Source organism: Euprymna scolopes, chromosome 20, assembly GCF_053919585.1.
Source record: "Euprymna scolopes isolate OS-2025 chromosome 20, ASM5391958v1, whole genome shotgun sequence".
Lineage (NCBI taxonomy): Eukaryota > Metazoa > Mollusca > Cephalopoda > Sepiida > Sepiolidae > Euprymna > Euprymna scolopes.
The window spans coordinates 12294445-12314393 of record NC_136501.1 but is presented as its reverse complement, the minus strand read 5'-3'; the positions used below and the strand labels follow the sequence as shown (position 1 = coordinate 12314393).

Here is a 19949-nt window from a genome sequence, read left to right as displayed (position 1 = left end):
TCTACGTTTGGGTTTAGGCACAGATAAAGAGTGGGGGAAATTATTGATAGTGGTTTCAGCTAGACTAGTGACTTGCGTGAAAGTTTGGCGAGAGAGGAGTATAGATTGGAGCTCAGACGAGCATTTGCCATGAAAATAACGATAAAGCAAAGACATGTTCGCAACGTCTCTTCTGGGGGAAAGAGGTAAGTACATCAAAGCTTTAACATAGAGATTGGTTGACACATCTCAAAGGATTCTAATAATAAAATAATAGACGAAAATCTGTTAGTTTTGGTTGTTAACAAAGATGCAGGTTGGAGATACAAAAAAAAACATTAAAAAAACAGGCACGTCTGCCTGTTTATTTTATTTTATTTTTTTTTTTTGTTTTGTTTTTGTTTTTTATCTCCAACCTGCATCTTTGTTATAATCAAGCGACATCACTTTCATTTTTATTAATTACTCTGCACTTTTTGAAAAAGTTCAAAGGTTATTTTTTTAATATAATTTTGGATTGAGGAGTATGTGCACTATCCTTTCTTTCTCTCGACGCTGATAGACATTTTCTCCCTAACTTCTCTGATGTCATTTTCTCGTGTAATTATACTGGTTGAGCGTCTTCTTCTTCTTCTTCTTCTTCTTCTTCTTCTTCTTCTTCTTCTTCTTCTTCTTCTTCTTCTTCTTCTTCTTCTATCCTTATTCAGCTGCTGGCGTAAAACGAGACCCCACTTTCTTCGCCCTTCTAATTTTTTTCCCCCCCAAATTATGTAATCGCCAACCATCTCGACACCCACGTTCGTTCTCTTTCTGAAATAATGACTTTTAATGATTTAAAAAAAAAAAAAAAAAAAAAATATCTTGCTCTTGGGTTCAACCAATGCCCTTAGTCGTCTTCTAGGGTCAACCCGATGTGTCAACCAATTTCCATGTTGAAACTTTGATGCATATACCTTCTATATCATCTGCTTTGGCACCTAACAATTTTTTTAGTAAGACAAATTCCCATACTAGCAAACATGCTTTGACCCCCCCTTCTCTCTCTCTCTCTCTCTCTCTCTCTCTCTCTCTCTTTCTTTCTCTCTCTCTCTCTCTCTCTCTCTCTCTCTCTCCTTCTCGTTTTCCACTCAGGAGGGATGTCCTGGCTTTATGTCTGTGTAGCCAGCAGTCAAGCAGGCGGGCCAACAGGCCGCCTGGTTGGCTGCAAACCGGGCAGGGCTAAATGGAGGGCGAGTGGGTGGTCCTCTTTTTGTCACTGCACACAGGAAGTCCTATCTGTCCTGTAAGGTACTTGCGTTACATCATTTTTTTTTTTTTTCGTGAAGGGCAGTGGGGCGGGAGCAGACGAGTAATAGAGGTTGGGTTGATCAGTTGGGTGGTTATTATATGAGCTCGCTTGCAGTAGGTCGATCTCATCAACAACAGTGGTTCTTTTTTTTCTTCTTCTTTTTCTTCTTTTCTTTCTTTTCTCCTATTCCCCACCTGTGTTAAAAAAACCTTACCTCAGTTAAGCAATTGTTTCCCACTGGGTAAGAAGAAGATCTCACTCTATTAATCAAGCAGTTTACCCAAACCATATATACATATATATGTGTACAGAACTTTGTATTCTTCTTTCAAGATTGTATTTTTGTTTTTTGGGTTTTTCTTTCTTTTTTCTTTCTTTCTTTTTTTTTTTTTTGTTAGTGTAAATACTTTTACAACAATGTGTCAATGTTGTTTGCAGGGCTGGCCTGTATCTCTATTTTTTGGGTTCTAACTTTATTCTCCATGGGTGATTCTCCATACAGTAAAGGAAGTAAGCCGTTTTCTATGGATATCAACTGCCGGTGACAGTCTTGTTCATTGGAATCTGCTACTGGTACGTAAAATCTTTTTCTTTTCTTTTCTTTCTTTCTTTCTTTCTTTTTTTTTAACATATAAACAATCACACAACCTGAAGAAGAGTTTCCTGGTTTCACCTGTCATTAACTTTGGTAACAAACGGGTGGAAACTGTGTTGTCATGGTGTCCACACTTTGAACAACACATTTAAATAAGCATGGTGATTGGTGCATCTTTTAAACATTCTACATCTTAAAATATTGATTTATCTTTTTAAAAAAAAAAAACAGAAAATAAAAACAAAAACAAAAAGACAGAATTAAACAATCATTTTATGAGAATTAATCCATTTATATTTCTGAATGTTTTGAGATGAGGATTGGAAAGTTCTATTATATGTAAGATAAATAAAATCATATAAACATTGTAAGGAGTCTATGTAGATCGATTAACATTTCGACACTTCCATGTCATCATCAGGACTCCGAAGTCCTGAAGATGACATGGAAGTGTCGAAACGTTAATCGATCCGCGTAGACTCCTTACAATGTTTATATAATTTATATTAAAGCTATACACACATATTGAGCACTTTTCAAAAATATATTGTTTTTTTTCCATGTTTACAATATATTTGAACCTAATAAATTAATATATATATATATATAATTTAAATTACAAAGATGAATATAATCTTTAATATTAGAACTTATCGTAATAATAGAAAGCTCAGTATACTAGATAGAGCAATTAAAAAAATAAAGAAAAATTTGATGATGAAAATAAAAATTAAATAAATTACAATATTTATTAATCCATCAAAAAATTACAACAAGGAATTATAATAAATTTTTTTATACACTTTTTATATATTTTTGAAATATATTTTCAAATTTATGTTACCAAGTGATACATTTTCATTAATTTTTATTTTCTGACGAAGAGAGTCTACCTTTGAAAAGACATGGGTTAAAGATTTTCTTTGAAGTCGTGATTTTGATGGATTAATAAATGTTGTAATTTATTCATTTTTTGTTTTCATCATCAATTTTTTTTAATTATATAATAATCTGTAATAGTAACTAGTGGCATATAGTGATAAGCTGTTTAACTTTGATGATCCAACGTGATTATGTCGTTAAGCAACGTTGAACATGATCAGTACTAAATGGGTGACTATTTGGGAATTCCAGGTGTTGTATGTGCTCTTCGCTTATCTCAGCATTGTCTCCAGTCGTTCTGAATTTCTTGCCACTGAACTAGAGCAGTGCCCATTCAGGGGAGGTGTGGTTGAGGATTATCTAACCCTTGCCTCACAATTACACACACTGCTGTCCCTACAGGGGGTATCCTTTGTCTTTCGAGACTAAATGGAAGCATCGATAGTGATAAATAATAAAGTTATGCATCAAAAAACAAGAATAGGTTTAAAGTTCCTAAATTTCGTACTAGAATTGTCCAGAAAGACCCATAATGGATAAAGTACAAAGTAAAAAATTCAGCTGTAAGTGACACTCTTGTGGAGGTTGAAGGTTCAATCTTCAGTGTAGGCGATACTAACAATACAAGTGCGAATTGCTTCAGATTTCTACCCGGTCATGGCTGATGGCATGAACGTAATGCAACTCCTGTAGATTAAATAAATAGCTTTGTTTGAAATTATATTGAAATTTTACGAATTGATATAAGACATGTGTCCATGTTAATGAAATTCCAACAAAACAAAGGGAGATAATATTTAAGGTAAAAAAATTGATTTCTATTCATACAGACAAAAAAAATCTGTAAGAATTATAAAAAACAAACTTGTTGAAATTATAAGAAACCAATTGTACTATTAATCTATTAATCGCCATGAATTGTCATAATTTGTAAATAAATCAGAATGAATTTAAAATTGTTGGTTTCTAATGTTTCTAGAAAATAACTGAGTAGAGGGGAAACTAATTGTTCATTTGTCTTGTGATTTTCTCAAAATTGGGTGATTAGCTTTTCATAGAATTTTTCATGGATTCCTATGATCATAAGTGCAGAAGATTGGTGCAGCCGGATTTCTCTGGAAGTGTAGTTATGCTTTCTGAATATTTTGCACCATGAAGCAATTTACCAAGCAACTTTTCTCTTTATTGACAACATTTTGTCTTGTTTTTCTTGTCGTAAATTATAAGTGAATGCCTCAAGAAAGTGACATTTATTTTCTTGTTCCTCTGGATTTGAACATGAGGCAAAGAATATTTAAAACATGAAGTGCTTAAGAAACGATCAAATTATTGGGGATTTTTGGAGATCCTTTTTTTCAATCGGACCATTTTTCTCAAAATGGAAGGAACTGGCATTGTTTTCTAGTAGACATATATCTGGATACTTAGTCTTCCTTTATGATGTTAGGAAAGTGAATTCTGGTCAATGAGGATGAAAAATTAGAAAATAAACAAATAATAAACAAGAGAAAGTAAAAAAAGGAGAAAATATTTGTTTTTCTCTTTTCTATCAAACCTTTATTTTCTGCTCAGCTTTATATATATATATATATATATATATATAATGATTGCAACGTCTTTTCAGACGAGTGCCACTCCCTCAGACACTTAAAGTCCATGGGCCCAAAATTGACTTCTTTTATTTTTAGTCCTATCGGTGAATTCACATGCTCAAGCAGGCATGATACTGAAGACGATCGTTGAGATCAATTACATGCTTCCAGCATTTCAAGCCTCCATGCATCACGACTTTTCCATCGACACAGGACCATTTTTATAGACAAATGCCTGAGGGAGTATCTATACACAGATGATGTTACAGAGTCTTAGCTTTGTACGATAGCTAAGTCTCTTTCTCTCGGTTCAAAATGTTGAGATCAAGCAACAAGCAAGAGCAAGATAGCCAGCAACAAGTTAAACTACAGACCAGCTTAATGCGGGTACTGGTCTCCTGCTTTATGTTTTTTTAACCATATTTTTATGCTAGTTGGCCGTTGACCCCGAAAAAGGGTTCATTCGCCCTTTGGAAGGTCTTGTTTTTAATCCTTCAGGGAGACTAGCCACTCTCCTCACCAAACAAATCTGGTGGGGGAACCAGTTTAGTCGCCGGTAACCCGACCATGAGGCAGGTACGGTTGTAAAATATGGTTAAATATATTTTAATTCATGGAGATTTCATATTTATTACAAAGCCAATTCTTTATTGAATATTATATTGTACCTAATATATAGTACTGATTTCAAAAGTTGAAAGAATGGCTTTAGTGTCATCAACTAGAACTGAAATTAAAACATTTAGTGCTTCAGCCGCTTTCCTTCTTGATGTAGCTATCGAGAGATAAATAGAATTTAATATTAAACGACTTAAAAAAATGCATTGAATTTAGGCATGTGCAGAAATAAATACAAATATGTCGGCAAGTTGAAGCAAACAGTTTGCATTTCAACTTGCGGATATATCTTGATATGCGTTATTCATCCATCCAAATAAAGATTTTACTTGTTATAAACCATCCTTGGTGTACAATTACTATTTTCTGTTAATTTCAGTGTTAGGTGACCAGTAGTTTAAGAGTTTATCGGTTAAATATTTTCACACAGGCATGCACACCTACATACATTTACTGTTTATATATATATATATATATATATATATATATATATATATATATATATATATATATATAAACAATGGACGGACTTCTACTTACTGATTCTATGCTCCAACAATAACATGGAAAAAAAAAAAGAAAGAAAGACATACCAAAGATGAAGTGTAACTTCGAAATCTATATAATTATAAAACTCAAATGACCTTGCCTTGTAACGAGTGTTGTAACACAACATCCGAGTTATGTGTTCATCAACGTTTCGTCTTTATTTAGAGGACGCCTCAAAATAAAAACGAAACGTTGATGAACACATAACTCGGTTTGTTCCTTTTTATTTCTCTATTTTGTCGGAATACTATTTTCATTATTCTGATCATATATATATATATATATATATATATATATGTATATAATATTTAAATTCTCGAAACAATGTTTCATGGTAAATAACTGATGATCCCTTAAAAAATAAATTATTAGTACTATAGTAAATTCGAGAGCGAGTTGATGCAGTGATTGCAGGTGATTAAATGACTTACTGACTAGATGGTTTTCTAACGAATGATAAAAAATATTTTTTTGTATAGTTTTAAAGGTTAAAAACTTCAAAGATTATATATATATATATATATATATATATAAAATGGGTTAATAAATTCCAACGAAAGAAAGATGTATATTTAAATAAGGGAGTAGTCACCAACAATGTGTATTTTTTAACATTATTTTATTATTCCGTGTCTTGGTTTTTCATTGAGAATTATGTTTGGATCATTGTAATAATGTTTTTAAGTCATTGAAATCGTTTACGCGCGTTTCAGACGGTCTGTGATGCGTCCTCGTCAGAAATTATTTTCAAATGTGTTTGAAGTTTTTCCAAGGGATGGAGGCTTGTAAGTGTTTATCATACATTGGTATGCTGAATTTTTATTGCTTTTTTATTTGGTTTGTCCAGGGAGATTTTGACCTCGCTGTGGTCAGTCGCTATCTCTTTCTGCTAATGTGTTTTTCTTTTCCTTTAGGGTGGGGTAGGGTGTGTGTATGTGTGTGCGTGTGTGTTTATGTGTGTGTGTGCACGTGTGTGTGTGTGTGTTTGCTTTTATTGGTTTGGGAATGTGTATATTGTTTTATAGTATTTTGGGGTTATTTGCTTCCTTAGGAAGGCGGCTGTGGTCCGAGGTCATTACTAATGTGTGTGTGGGGGGGGGGCTGGCTCTTCTGAAGTAAGGGTAGGGGTGCTTTCATTCTATTTTGATATTTATTTTTTGGATTCTTGGATTTTAGTATTGTGATTTTTCGTTTTAGTCTTATATTATATTATTATTCAATAAAGACAACTACATCCAAATACTAGGCACAGCAATGGGTACCAAAATGGCACCGACATATGCCACCCTTACACTCGCCTTCCTAGAAGAGACCCTTTATGAAAGGATAGAGCAAAAGTACGGGCACAATATAAAAACACTCTTCATAAAATCTTGGAAAAGATACCTAGACGACTGCTTTATCCTCTGAAGAACCTCATGGGGGGATATCAAAAAACTCCACACTTTGCTACAAAATCTACACCCAAAAATAAACTTCACACTAGAACAAAGCCCCACAGAACTACCTTTCCTAGACATCCTAGTAACAATAAAAAACAACAACATAATCACAGACATCTACCACAAACCCACAGACACTCAACAATACCTCCACTTCAAAAGCCACCATCCTAAAAACTGTCTAAAATCAATACCCTACTCCCTAGCACGTAGAGTCTGCACCATAGTAACAGACAGACACCTCCGTTCAACTAGACTGAATGAACTACAAATAACACTGCGGAAAAGAGGATACCCACTACCACTTATACAGAAAGGTATTGAACTGGCTGAAAAAATTCCAATAGACCAACTAAGAACCCCAAAAGAACACAACAAAGAACAAATTCTAGCATACGTCTCTACACACAACACAAATAACCCAGAACTATTCACACAGATAACAAAAAACCTTATCCTCCTCAATCAGAATGACAAACTAAACAACATACTTAAAACAACAAAAATAATAAAAAGCAAACGCCAACCCAAAAACTTAAAACACATCCTAACTTCCTCAAAACTCGTCCTACATACTACAAAAGGAGTTACAAAATGCAACAAACCGCGATGTGGAGTATGTGACATAATAATAGAAGGTAACACATACACATTCAAAAACCCAGCACAAACATTCAAAATAAAAAAGGATCTAAATTGCACCTCCAGAAATGTAGTATATGCACTAAGATGCACAACATGCAACAAATCCTACATAGGCGCCACCAAAAATTTCAGCAATAGAGTGGCCTTACATAAGAGCAACATCAAAATTGCAGATAACAGACACCTCTATGTTTCAAAACACGTACACACATGCAGTGGAAACTGCTTCAAAATAATGCCAATCTTCCAAACAGACAATTATTTTTATTTACTTACACAGGAAAAAAACTTCATCACCAAATTCACTCCTGAACTGAACAGAACCTAATACCATCACACAAAAACATGAAATGCAAAGTACACTCGCATGCACACCCATACACATACACATATACACACCCACACATAAATCAGAACCGACACATTAAAACACACAGACGTGCGCGCATACAACCACACACAGACATAACACCCCTATCTCTAATACAACACACTGAACAATACCAATCCTACTTAACCTCGAAACCAACACTAGGAGACACCTAGAACCATAGTATAATATCTGTTCCAACACCTCGCTCCCTCCTCAGTCAGGGGAGGAGAACCCCCTCATGACTGAAACAACTATCTTCCCTTCTATCATCCCCCTCCCATACCTACACCCCCTCCAATGCCCGCCCCCCCCCCTCTGGGGAACAAAATCTTCCCCACACTAGGAACCGATCCTGGGTCTGGCCATACCCACATGGGGAGACAAATAAATAGAAACATTAAAAAATCCCCTATTTTAAATACACCCCTCTTTCTAAACAAACATAATATAAGACTAAAACGAAAAATCACAATACTAAAATCCAAGAATCCAAAAAATAAATATCAAAATAGAATGAAAGCACCCCTACCCTTACTTCAGAAGAGCCAGCCCCCCCCCACACACACACACATTAGTAATGACCTCGGACCACAGCCGCCTTCCTAAGGAAGCAAATAACCCCAAAATACTATAAAACAATATACACATTCCCAAACCAATAAAAGCAAACACACACGCGCGCGCGCGCACACACACACACATAAACACGCGCGCACACACACACACACACACACACACATACACACACCCTACCCCACCCTAAAGGAAAAGAAAAACACATTAGCAGAAAGAGGTAGCGACTGACCACAGCAAGGTCAAAATCTCCCTGGACAAACCAAATAAAAAAGCAATAAAAATTCAGCATACCAATGTATAATAAACACTTACAAGCCTCCACCCCTAGGAAAAACTTCAAACACATTTGAAAATAATTTCTGACGAGGACGCGCGTAAACGATTTCAATGACTTAAAAACATTATTACAATGATCCAAACATAATTCTCAATGAAAAACCAAGACACGGAATAATAAAATAATGTTAAAAAATACACATTGTTGGTGACTACTCCCTTATTTGAATATATATATATATATATATATATATATATATATATATATATATATATATATATATAATAAAAAGGCTACTGTTTAAAGCACTGTTAACATGGAATGAAAATTCAAAATTTACGGTTTTTAAAGACCAAAGCAAGTGTAGATTTTTTTAATAAATAAACGTTTCTTTATTTAAAAAATCTGCACTTGCTTTGGTCTTTGAAACCATTATATATATATATATATATATATATATATATATATATATATATTGAGTAAAACGATTCATAATTTTGAATTAAAAGTCGGTTTCAAAGTTTATAATGGAAATAAAAATTGGGTTATATATATATATATATATATATATATATATATATATATATATATATATATATATTTCATAATGTTTTTTGGGATACAAAATTTAAATGTTGCAATTAGGAAGGGAAGACTTTTATGATTCATGATTAAAAGTAAATTTGTATTTATATAAATATAGATATATATTCCTTTAATCTTCTTTCCAAAAAAGGGGGGGAGGGGGAACAGGAGAGGAAAGAAAGATAAATGGGGAGCCAGCTGACCGGTTTTGTTTTAAAAATTCCCTCGATACAGCTTTGAGAAGCGAGGGTCAAAACCGGTCAGCTGGCTCCCCATTTCTCTTTCTTTCCTCTCCTGTTTTAATTATGAATCATAAAAGTCTTCCCTTCCTATTTGCAATATATATATATATATATATATATATATATATATATATATATATATATATATATATATATATATATATATATTTATTAAAAAAATTTTTTTTAATTTATTTTCTTGTAACCTTATTCATAATTTTCTATTTTACTCTATTTTAATTTATTTATTTATAACATAAAATTAATAACTTAGTTTTTATTTTATTTTAATTTTATTTTATTTTTAAATATTTCCAGGATTATCTGCCTTGCACACGACTAAAATGCTAGTTTTATTTTGGTGTCTTTAACTGTCCCCCCCCCCTATTTTTGCTGATGAGGAGACTTTGTTACTGATGAACAAAACATTTGTCAAATAATTGTCAATTTAAATAAAATGAACATCGTTTCTGAAACGGTAATACAATCTAGTGGATTTTGTTTGTTTTCCTTTTGAAACTGATTTTTAATGCAAAAATTATGAATCATTTTACTCAATATTAAAATAGCTCTAGGATATCTATACCTATTGAGCTTATTATATGTCTACATTACAACGAGAACTGTTTTCTTTTAATAGTATTAATACAATTACTAGTAAATTAAAATAAACTCTGCTCTTTTGACTCCAGGTCTAATTCCCTAAAAATTTTATATATATATATATATATATATATATATATATATATATATATATATATATATACTAGCAAAAGTATCCGTCGTTGACTGGGTTCAAAAACAGCCTACAGAAAATGGACTCTGATTTTTATGAAAATATGATAGGTTATGAAAAGGAAGGGTTGTAAAGAGATAGCTTCGAATTTGGGGGTATCAAAACCAAAGCAAAATATGATGAAAGTAAAAATAAAATAGATAAACCCCATAATTTATTATACCATACCTGTTCACACTGAAACACTCATCACAATATTTTGTGGATCTATATTAAAAAACCTTGTTAAACTTTGTGACATATTTCCATTCTATGCGGTCAGGTGCGAACGAACACCCCATAATTTTATTATACCATATTTCTTCAAACTGAAACATAATTATCAAATATACTTACGCAGATAGATATGAAAAGTCTTTATTAAAGTTTGTGCCTATTTCCATTCTATGGAGGCCAGGCGTGAACGCACACCACACAATTTTATTATACCATCCCTATTTAAATTAAAATACTTATCAAAGTATTCTTATGTACATCTATATCAAAACTCTTGTAAACGTTTTTTTTTTTTCATTTTTTATTTCCATACTTTGGGGGCCAGGCGCGAACGCAGACCCCACAATTTTTATGAACCATCGTTCTGCCAGATCAAACATACCCATTCCTGATCCTCAGTACATCTTCTATCATTATATGTAATCAGTTTTTTAAAATAGTCAACCATATAGGAGCCTATTCGTGACCAGACACACACACACACACACACACACACACACACACACGTTCAGCTTTATATTATAGACTAGCATTTCAGCCCGGCGTTGCCCTGGTGTTTGAAGGTGTGTGCTGAGCAATAAAAGAAAAAGTGGCTAATTTTTTAAAACTTTGACCCCTATTAGTACCGCTTAACAATTATTGTTTTGGGCTCAAATCAAGTTATTAAGTTAGTCCATGTCCAAGGAACCTATATCTAAAATTTCAAGTGTTTAGACCCAAAATTGTCGGAGGACTTTGGTAGAGTTCTCAAAGGTCAAATTGTTAAAATTTGACCTCTTAACAGCCAAATTTCTGGCCAAAAACCGATCACATAGATTTTCCCAAATCTCAGTACCCTGTATATCAAATTTCGAGTCTATGGATTAAAAATTGACAGAGTTATTGCATAGGGAAATGTACACACACACGCACACAAACACACAGACCCGTTCACTTTTATAGATATATAGATATATGAAACTGGTGACTTGATATGAATTTTGCCATACTATTAATGGGGGGGGGATCACAGGTGTGTTGATTGTTTTCCATTTTATTTGTATACATATTGCATCATCTAACATTCTTATAAATAACAGAGAAAGGTAGTTTGCTTGAAGCATTGTTGATAAATAGATATGGAGGAGTATAAGAAGGCAAGAAACTATTGGTTTGACGTATGAATAAAAATGGGCAGACGAAAGAAGTTTATATTTGTTTTTGTTATTGTCGTATATCCATTTATTCTTTTCAAGATAATCGCAATACAAATCAATAAATATGAACTTACTGTTTGATGTAACCGGGATGGTGAAGGTCTTAATAAATATTATGGAATATCATCTCTTTTTCAAAAGGAAAAGGACCAAAGAAATTCCTTAAAAAACATTGAAATATCCTTATTCTTATAAATGTTTTTTGAGGTTTCTGGTGAACGCTATGTGATTTCTTCTGATTGTACTATCTTGTAGCATGTTACGAAGTGATTGTGAAACCATTGACAAAATAAAGATTATGATTAACGATTGAATTTTGGTCATGGGAATTTAACTAATCACTGTTTCTCTTTCTCAATATATATATACACTAGCAGGCCGCCCGGCATTGCCCGGTCGTAAAATACGCTTAAATATGATATTTTGATTAATGCAGATTTCGTATTTATTATTATATTATATTGGACCCAATATATAGTAATGATTTAAAAAGTTAAAAAGAAAAAATAACTTGTTCACCACCTCCAAGAATCGAAACCAAAACGTTCAGCTTACAAATTACTTTTTCCTTTGACGTTAATGGCTGAGCTATGAAGACATGTTTGCTGCAAAGCTAAAAATTAAAACATAAACCAATAGCTATTGCGTTACGCATGCATATTTCACCTGACAAATTTCATTTTTAAAATTTTCACATTTTTGCACCGATTTTCCCTGGCTAAAACCCAAATATAAAGTTTCACATGGCTTCAAATATCCTATATATTAAGTTTCATGCCTGTAGGCCAAAAACTGACATAAGAATTTGGTAGGTAACATTTTTTTAAACAAATATATATATGCATACATAAATATATATAGAAAAAGGTTTGTGTTTACTATAACTGTATTACGCAAATATTAAGCAAGTATAAATCATGTAGAATATCTGCATGAATATAATTACACATAATAGTTAACTAAAGATGATTATTCCATAATAAAACCGAAAAAACTAATAGGGAATTAATTAAAATGAATGTTTAAAAGAATATGCAAATTAGCTAGATCTTTTGCAGATGAATGCGATTCCATGACCCATATATAACAAAGTTTTATTTTGTTTTTAAATAAATAGAAAAAAGGTTTTTTAATATCAATATCAGTGTAAAAAAAAAAAGTAATAGAAGTACATATATATATATATATATATATATATATATATATATTACACACTCTAGGAGAAATAGTTACGGCACTGATTCGTAGCCGAATGGTAAGAGCTGCCGACTGTCAATGCGACGGTTGTAGGTTGAATCCACGGCTGGGGAAAGGTGTTTTTCTAGCCGCACTGATGAGTTGTGATGCAACGAAACAGTACTGTATGTGGATGACAATATATATATATATATATATATATATATATATATATATATATATAGTGTTTATTTGTTTTTATATAAGCAGTAATATATTGCTACACAGTCATGAGCATGTTTTGGTCAGCTAACATGCTCATGACTGTGTAGCAACATATTACTGCTTATATAAAAACAAAACAAATAATTGTATACCCTGCTCTACTTCAGTATTGAGCACTCTTGTATTAACCTTGTTAAACTTCATTGGTTACTTAACCTCTGGAAAACAATAAACTCAGATCATATATATATATATATATATATATATATATATATATATATATATATATATATATGCATATATGTTGTTTTGTTTTGGTTTTAGCGATATGTTTTGAATGAATTCAATTATTTACGAAAGTGCATTTTTACCTAAATGCGAATTGGAAATAATTTTCCCTTTTAACCAATTTGGTGCCCCCACATGGGGAGCGGTATATATATTAGTGGATAATTACATTTTAAAAATAATATATATATATATATATATATATATATATATATATATATATATATATATATATTTCTGTGGAAATATATTTTCTTATATATCAATTCTTATATAAGAAACTCAATGTAATTACAAAGCAATATAGAGAATAAATGACAAAAAGTTATATTCCAAAATTCATGATGTTGACCATGTTATAATTTATTTCTTTAATTCAGTTGACTTATACAATTCTTGACAGTATCTGTTTCGTAGCGCAAAATCAATCACTTAATTATTATATCAATCAGTGAATCTATTATGCTCATAACTCATCAGAAGAAATAGCAACAATCAATCCGTCAAAAGGAATTGAAATGTGATTTGACATGGTGAAAATCCGAAAATTGGAAGAGAGACTGCAGTTACCTTTATATTTTTTCCATTACGCCATATTTGAATTTTTTCTGATGAGTTAAGGGCATAATAGATTCATTGATTGATATAATAATTAAGTGATTGATTTTGCGCTACGAAACAGATACTGTCAAGAATTGTATAAGTCAACTGAATTAAAGGAATAAATTATAAGATGGTCAACATCATGAATTTTGGAATATAACTTTTTGTCATTTATTCTCTCTCTCTCTCTCTCTCTCTCTCTCTCTCTATCTCTCTCTCTCTCTCTCTATATATATATATATATATATATATATATATATAATTTATTTATGCTAATAGTTAAAATAAAAAAAAACGATTGTACTTTTGAATGTCACCCACACTGAGGACCAAACCTTCAACCTCCAGAAGTGTCTCACTTTACAACTTAATTTTACCAAGGACTTTATCCACTGCACCATGGGGTCTTTGCAGACAATTCTAGCATGAATTTCAGCCTTAAAATCTATTTTTGTTCTTAGATGTATAATCTTGCTGCTAACCAATTCCAAATTACTTCGAACTTCTATCCAGTCATGGCTGATGGAATGAGAGCATTCTACCGCAGTTAATTTCGTTCAGAATTCTGTGCAGATTCCTGAGTCCAACATAATGATTCTCAAGTTTAACAGAAAGATTTGTGAGTTTGACAAGATTGAAGAAGGTCGGAGGGTACATCGATCGAAACGTTGTGAAAAATAACACTTAAAATAAGAACACTAGTCTGAATAATCTAAATATGAACTTAAAATTGCATCACTACAGTTATTAAAAATCTCAACATTTTAACTCAAATCAACATTGAATCCATTTCATGCAACTGAAGATAGATTCAATGTGAGTTGTTCTGGTTTTTGGATTTGACTACCATTCTGCAAGAGTTTCTAGTGAAAGCAGTTGATGCAATTTCTGGTCAACTTGAAAAGCTGGTAGCAAATGAAAGCGTCTATATTGAATCTATCTATCTATATATATATAAGAGTAAAATTGTCTGTGTGTGTACATTTCCCTACTAAACTACTCTGTCAATTTTCAGTCTTCCATAGATTAAATATAGGGTTTCATTCGAAATTCCATGTAGATTTCTGAGTTCAACAAGATACACTTGAAGAAGGTCGGTGGTTACATCGGCCGAAACATTGTGAGAATAACATCCAATATGAGAACAGTCGTGTGAATGATCCAATCAAAATAATGGCCTGATGATGACATGGAAGTGTCGAAATGTAGGAAGTAACCTTTTGAGTGGGAATGTCGGACAAAGATTACTGAAACAAATATCCAAATATGTAATCACTGGTTTAAGTCATGCCAGATCTTTGATATCAAGAATGTTTTACTCCTGTGTTCCTTTTTTTTATTATTGTAGAGATGAGTTGCTTGTGTTTTGTTAAAAAAATGTCTGTGTCTATCAATTAACAGGTCAGTGCCACGTTGCCCTGTGTAGGCTGAACCATACAACATACCGAAACAAGAATCAAACAACCTTCCCCAATCATTACATGGTAGGGTTCTACTAATGATATATTACACCTCACCCAGACACCTTTATAATCACATTCAGTCGTAAGTGATTATGAATGAAAGTGATTTAAGCTTTAAATAGCAACTAGTAGATGGACCCAACATTGTCAGGGTACAAAAGGATGTCGAAAGATTTTGTTAAAATTTATGCAATTCTCATATTTATTATGACGAGCGGGTGGTGCCCCATGAAAATTCTATGATGTTTTCTACAGTATCTTTATTTATATAAAGTTATGTTTACGTGTCTGTATACACAGGATTTACTCCCAAACTAATTAACCGATCATTATTATTTTTTTTATATTAGGCATCAATTAAAACATATTCTCCAAATTTCAATTTCTTTAAAGGATTTTTAGAGAGTGTAATGTGAGCAAAACCTTTTATTTGGATTCTTTGGACTACTGTTCTCATCTTCACAACGTTTTGGTCGATGTCACCTCCAACCTTCTTCAGGTGTATCTTGTCAAACTCAGAAATCTGCATGTAATTTGAAACAATACCCTTTATTTAATCTACAAGGGTAGTTTACCCTTGTTCCATCAGCCATGACTGGGTAGAAGTTTTAACGAATTTGCAATTGTATTTTGAGTGTACCTCTGCACTGAGGATCCGTGATAGATGAAATTCAGAAATAAATTCTGCTCGAGGAATTAATTTCACGTAGGAGGGGTGATATTTTAGTTCTTTATAATTTACTGTTAATTATAACATTCCTTTTAAAATAACATAAAGTGTCTAAATCTAAATTCCATGAACAAAGCGTCTTCCTTGGAACTGTCCGCCTATGGAATTCTGTTTCGCTGGCCTGCTTTCCAGCTGACAACAATATGGTCGTCTTTAAGTCCAATGTAAACAAATTCTTGTTGAGCCGTCGCCTTTGATAATCGAATTCTACCCAATTTCTATCATGAACATGTGACGAGCATGTGCAGAAGCGTTCCAGAATTGTATATCAATGTCTTAGTCGAATCTACTTACGGTGAAAATGAGTTTGTCCAAGGACTATAAAAAGCCATTACAAGAGTCATTTGGTGAATAACTGCCGAGGTTGCTTTGGTAACGTGTCGTGTTGAATCATTTTGACAGAGTTGTTCAGGATCATGTCATGTCGAATCGACAGAGGTGTTCCGGATCATGTCGAATCGACAGAGGTGTTCGAGATCATGTCGAATCGACGGAGGTGTTCGGGATCGTGTCGAATCGATGGAGGTGTTCGGGATCGTGTCGAATCGACGGAGGTGTTCGGGATCGTGTCGAATCGACAGAGGTGTTTGGGATTGTGTCGAATCGACAGAGGTGTTTGGGATCGTGTCGAATCGACAGAGGTGTTCAGGATCGTGTCGAATCGACAGAGGTGTTCGGGATCGTGTCGAATCGACGGAGGTGTTCGGGATCGTGTCGAATCGACGGAGGTGTTCGGGATCGTGTCGAATCGACGGAGGTGTTCGGGATCGTGTCGAATCGACGGAGGTGTTCGGGATCGTGTCGAATCGACGGAAGTGTTCGGGATCGTGTCGAATCGACAGAGGTGTTTGGGTTCGTGTCATGTCAAATCGACAGAGGTGTTCGGGATCATGTCATGTCGAATCGACAGAGGTGTTCGGGATCATGTCGAATCGACAGAGGTGTTCGGGATCATGTCGAATCGACAGAGGTGTTCGGGATCATGTCAAATTGACAGAGGTGTTTGGGATCACGTCATGTCGAATCGACAGAGGTGTTTGGAATCATGTCATATTGAATCGACAGGTGTTCAGGATCGTATCGAATTGACAGAGGTGTTTGGGATCATGTCATGTTGAATCGACAAAGGTGTTTGGGATTGTGTCGTGCCGAATCAATGGAGGTGCTTGGAATTGTGTCATGTCGAATCGACGGTGGTGTTCGGGTTTGAATAGAGATAGTTGTTTGGGATCGTGTCGAATCGACAGGTGTTTGGGATCGTGTCATGTCGAATTGATAGAGTTGTTCTGGATCGTGTTGTTTTGTTTCAAATCGATGGAGGTGTTCGGATTTGAATTGACGGAGTTGTTCGTAATTATGTGTCGAATCAATGGAGTTGTTCGGGATCGTGCCTGGTTGCATGGACGAAATTGTTTGGAACTGTGGAAGAGCATGTGGATGGAATTGCTCAGGACTGTTGAGTCGTATACACGACATCGTTTGGTTTCTATTTATGATTCAGTTGACTTGACAGTTGTCGCAGTCGTGCTGCAGCGTGTGATAGCAATTTTCTTTTTCTTTCTTCCTTTGTGAAGCAATATAACAATTACTACACTGTTATCCTGGCAACCACCGTACACCCATTGGCCCATATCCTTGAGTGGCCTTTGGGCCTTGATAAGTGGTGACTCCCTTATAAAAAAAATCAAGGTCAATATTATTAAAAAGAAATGACTCTTCCTTAAAAAAAGTAATTGCTATTGTCAGCTAAGTATTCTTTACATAAATGAAACGAATATTTCTATTTTGAAAACCATGAATATTCACTGTAGAAATAATGGCAAACTAAATATTCTTGAATTTCATGAAAACAAATGTCACTCTTTCAAATGCACTGATTAAAAACGGTACTGTTCCAATCGACAAGGCCAAAATAAGTGGTTAATATTGGCAAACATTTCCTGAAGTTGCTCCATCCATTACTAACTCTTGTAATCACACTAGCACCTGCTCCACCTTGTGCTCCATCACCAAAGTAAAAAAAAATATTTCAAACAACCTTTGTAATCTCACCATCCAAATATGTTTTCCCCACTTCTGAGTTCACATCCATCTCCACACTTCTTGCCCATAAATTGGTTATTATTTCTCAACCTTCTTGTAATTCCATTGTATTTCTTGTATGCCAAATGCTTACAAGTGCCACAAAACCTGTGTATATATAATAGGGTAATAGTTTGCTTGAAGCATTGTATAGTGTGTATATAAAGGAAATTTAAGTTTATAGAAGGTAATACAATGCAAAGGTGTAATGGATCGACACAAACTGAAGAGAATTTAGATATAAAATGGTGGAATGAGTTATTAATGATATATATATATATACATATATATTATGGCATCCGTTCATTGCATACTTAGGGAAAAATAAGGATTAGTCACTATAATACCGCATTTACTCTAGAAGTTTTCTTAGAAACTACTCAGCTGATCTGGCTGAAATTTTGTATGGTCCTCTGTTAGGATAGGTGAAATGAATTAAGTATTATGATATCTGTTCGATACACAGTTAGGGATTAATAAGGATTAGTATTTAATGCAAAAATAAGCACAAATTTAACCATATTTATTAATCATTAATTTGACATAAGACACTCATTCTAATAGGCTGTAACTTTGCCTGTATGGCTAACAGTCTAATGTGTGTATTTGTTATATATTAATTTAAATAAAACTTTAACTCTGTGTAATTATATTGAACTTGTCTTTTAATTCACAAAAGAAAGATATATATATATATATTTTCAAAGTATTGCAAACCAGTAAGACAATTTTTACAGATTTTCATCCTCTGATGAAAAAACTGTATCTTTGAAAATCCATGGATTAAGGATTTTTTTATTTTCATTTCTTGTTTGAATATTTGATGAATAAATCTTGTTATTTATTCAATTTTTATTTTTTTTATCAGAAATCTTCTTGTTTATATAGCTATATATGTTTATACCAAGTTATAGGTGTTCAAGAGTGGTAATTATACCAAATTATAGGTGTTCAAGAGTGGTAATTCATGAATTTAATGAGATTCTTAGGAGTGCTCAATAAAAGAAGACCAAGATATATTTTATTAATATATATAAATTTACAAGGTTGCGACACTGGACATGCTAGTGTTTCAGACAGATGATCGGTTGAAACCACAGGTCCTCATCAGGCGACTAAAAACAAAAAAAGTTGCTTTCCACAGAAGAAACCAGTCCTTAAAGCTTTTTTAAGTCGCCCGATGAGGGCGTGGTTTTAATCAAAGATCTGTCCAAAAACATTAGCATGTCCTATGTCGCAATCTTGTGAAGTTGTTTATATTAATATATATATATATCCATGGATTAAGGATTTTTTTATTTTCATTTCTTGTTTGAATATTTGATTAATAAATCTTGTTATTTATTCAATTTTTATTTTTATTCTGTCCTCCTATATGCCTCGGAAACATGGACGACATATCGCTGTCATATCAAGGCTCTGGAAAGATTCCACCAGACATGCCTATGCAGGATGTCACGTACTCGTGCGGGATATGCGGCAGGGTGTGCCTGTCAGAGGCAGGCCTCAAGTGTCATGGAACTACGCACGT

General features: G+C 33.4%; 1 protein-coding gene across 3 annotated transcripts in view; it reads left to right on the top strand.

Annotated features, from left to right (window-relative positions):
• Positions 1 to 19949, top strand: part of LOC145241328 (G protein-activated inward rectifier potassium channel 3-like) — a 546410-nt gene that overhangs the window by 463889 nt on the left and 62572 nt on the right. For 2 of the 3 annotated variants that reach the window (XM_080104161.1, XM_080104160.1), the window contains one exon: positions 1706 to 1840. The exons of the other annotated variant lie outside the window; for it this stretch is intronic. The gene's annotated coding sequence lies outside the window, so the exon portion shown is untranslated. The remainder of the gene's footprint in view (positions 1 to 1705; positions 1841 to 19949) is intronic. 3 annotated transcript variants of the gene reach the window in all.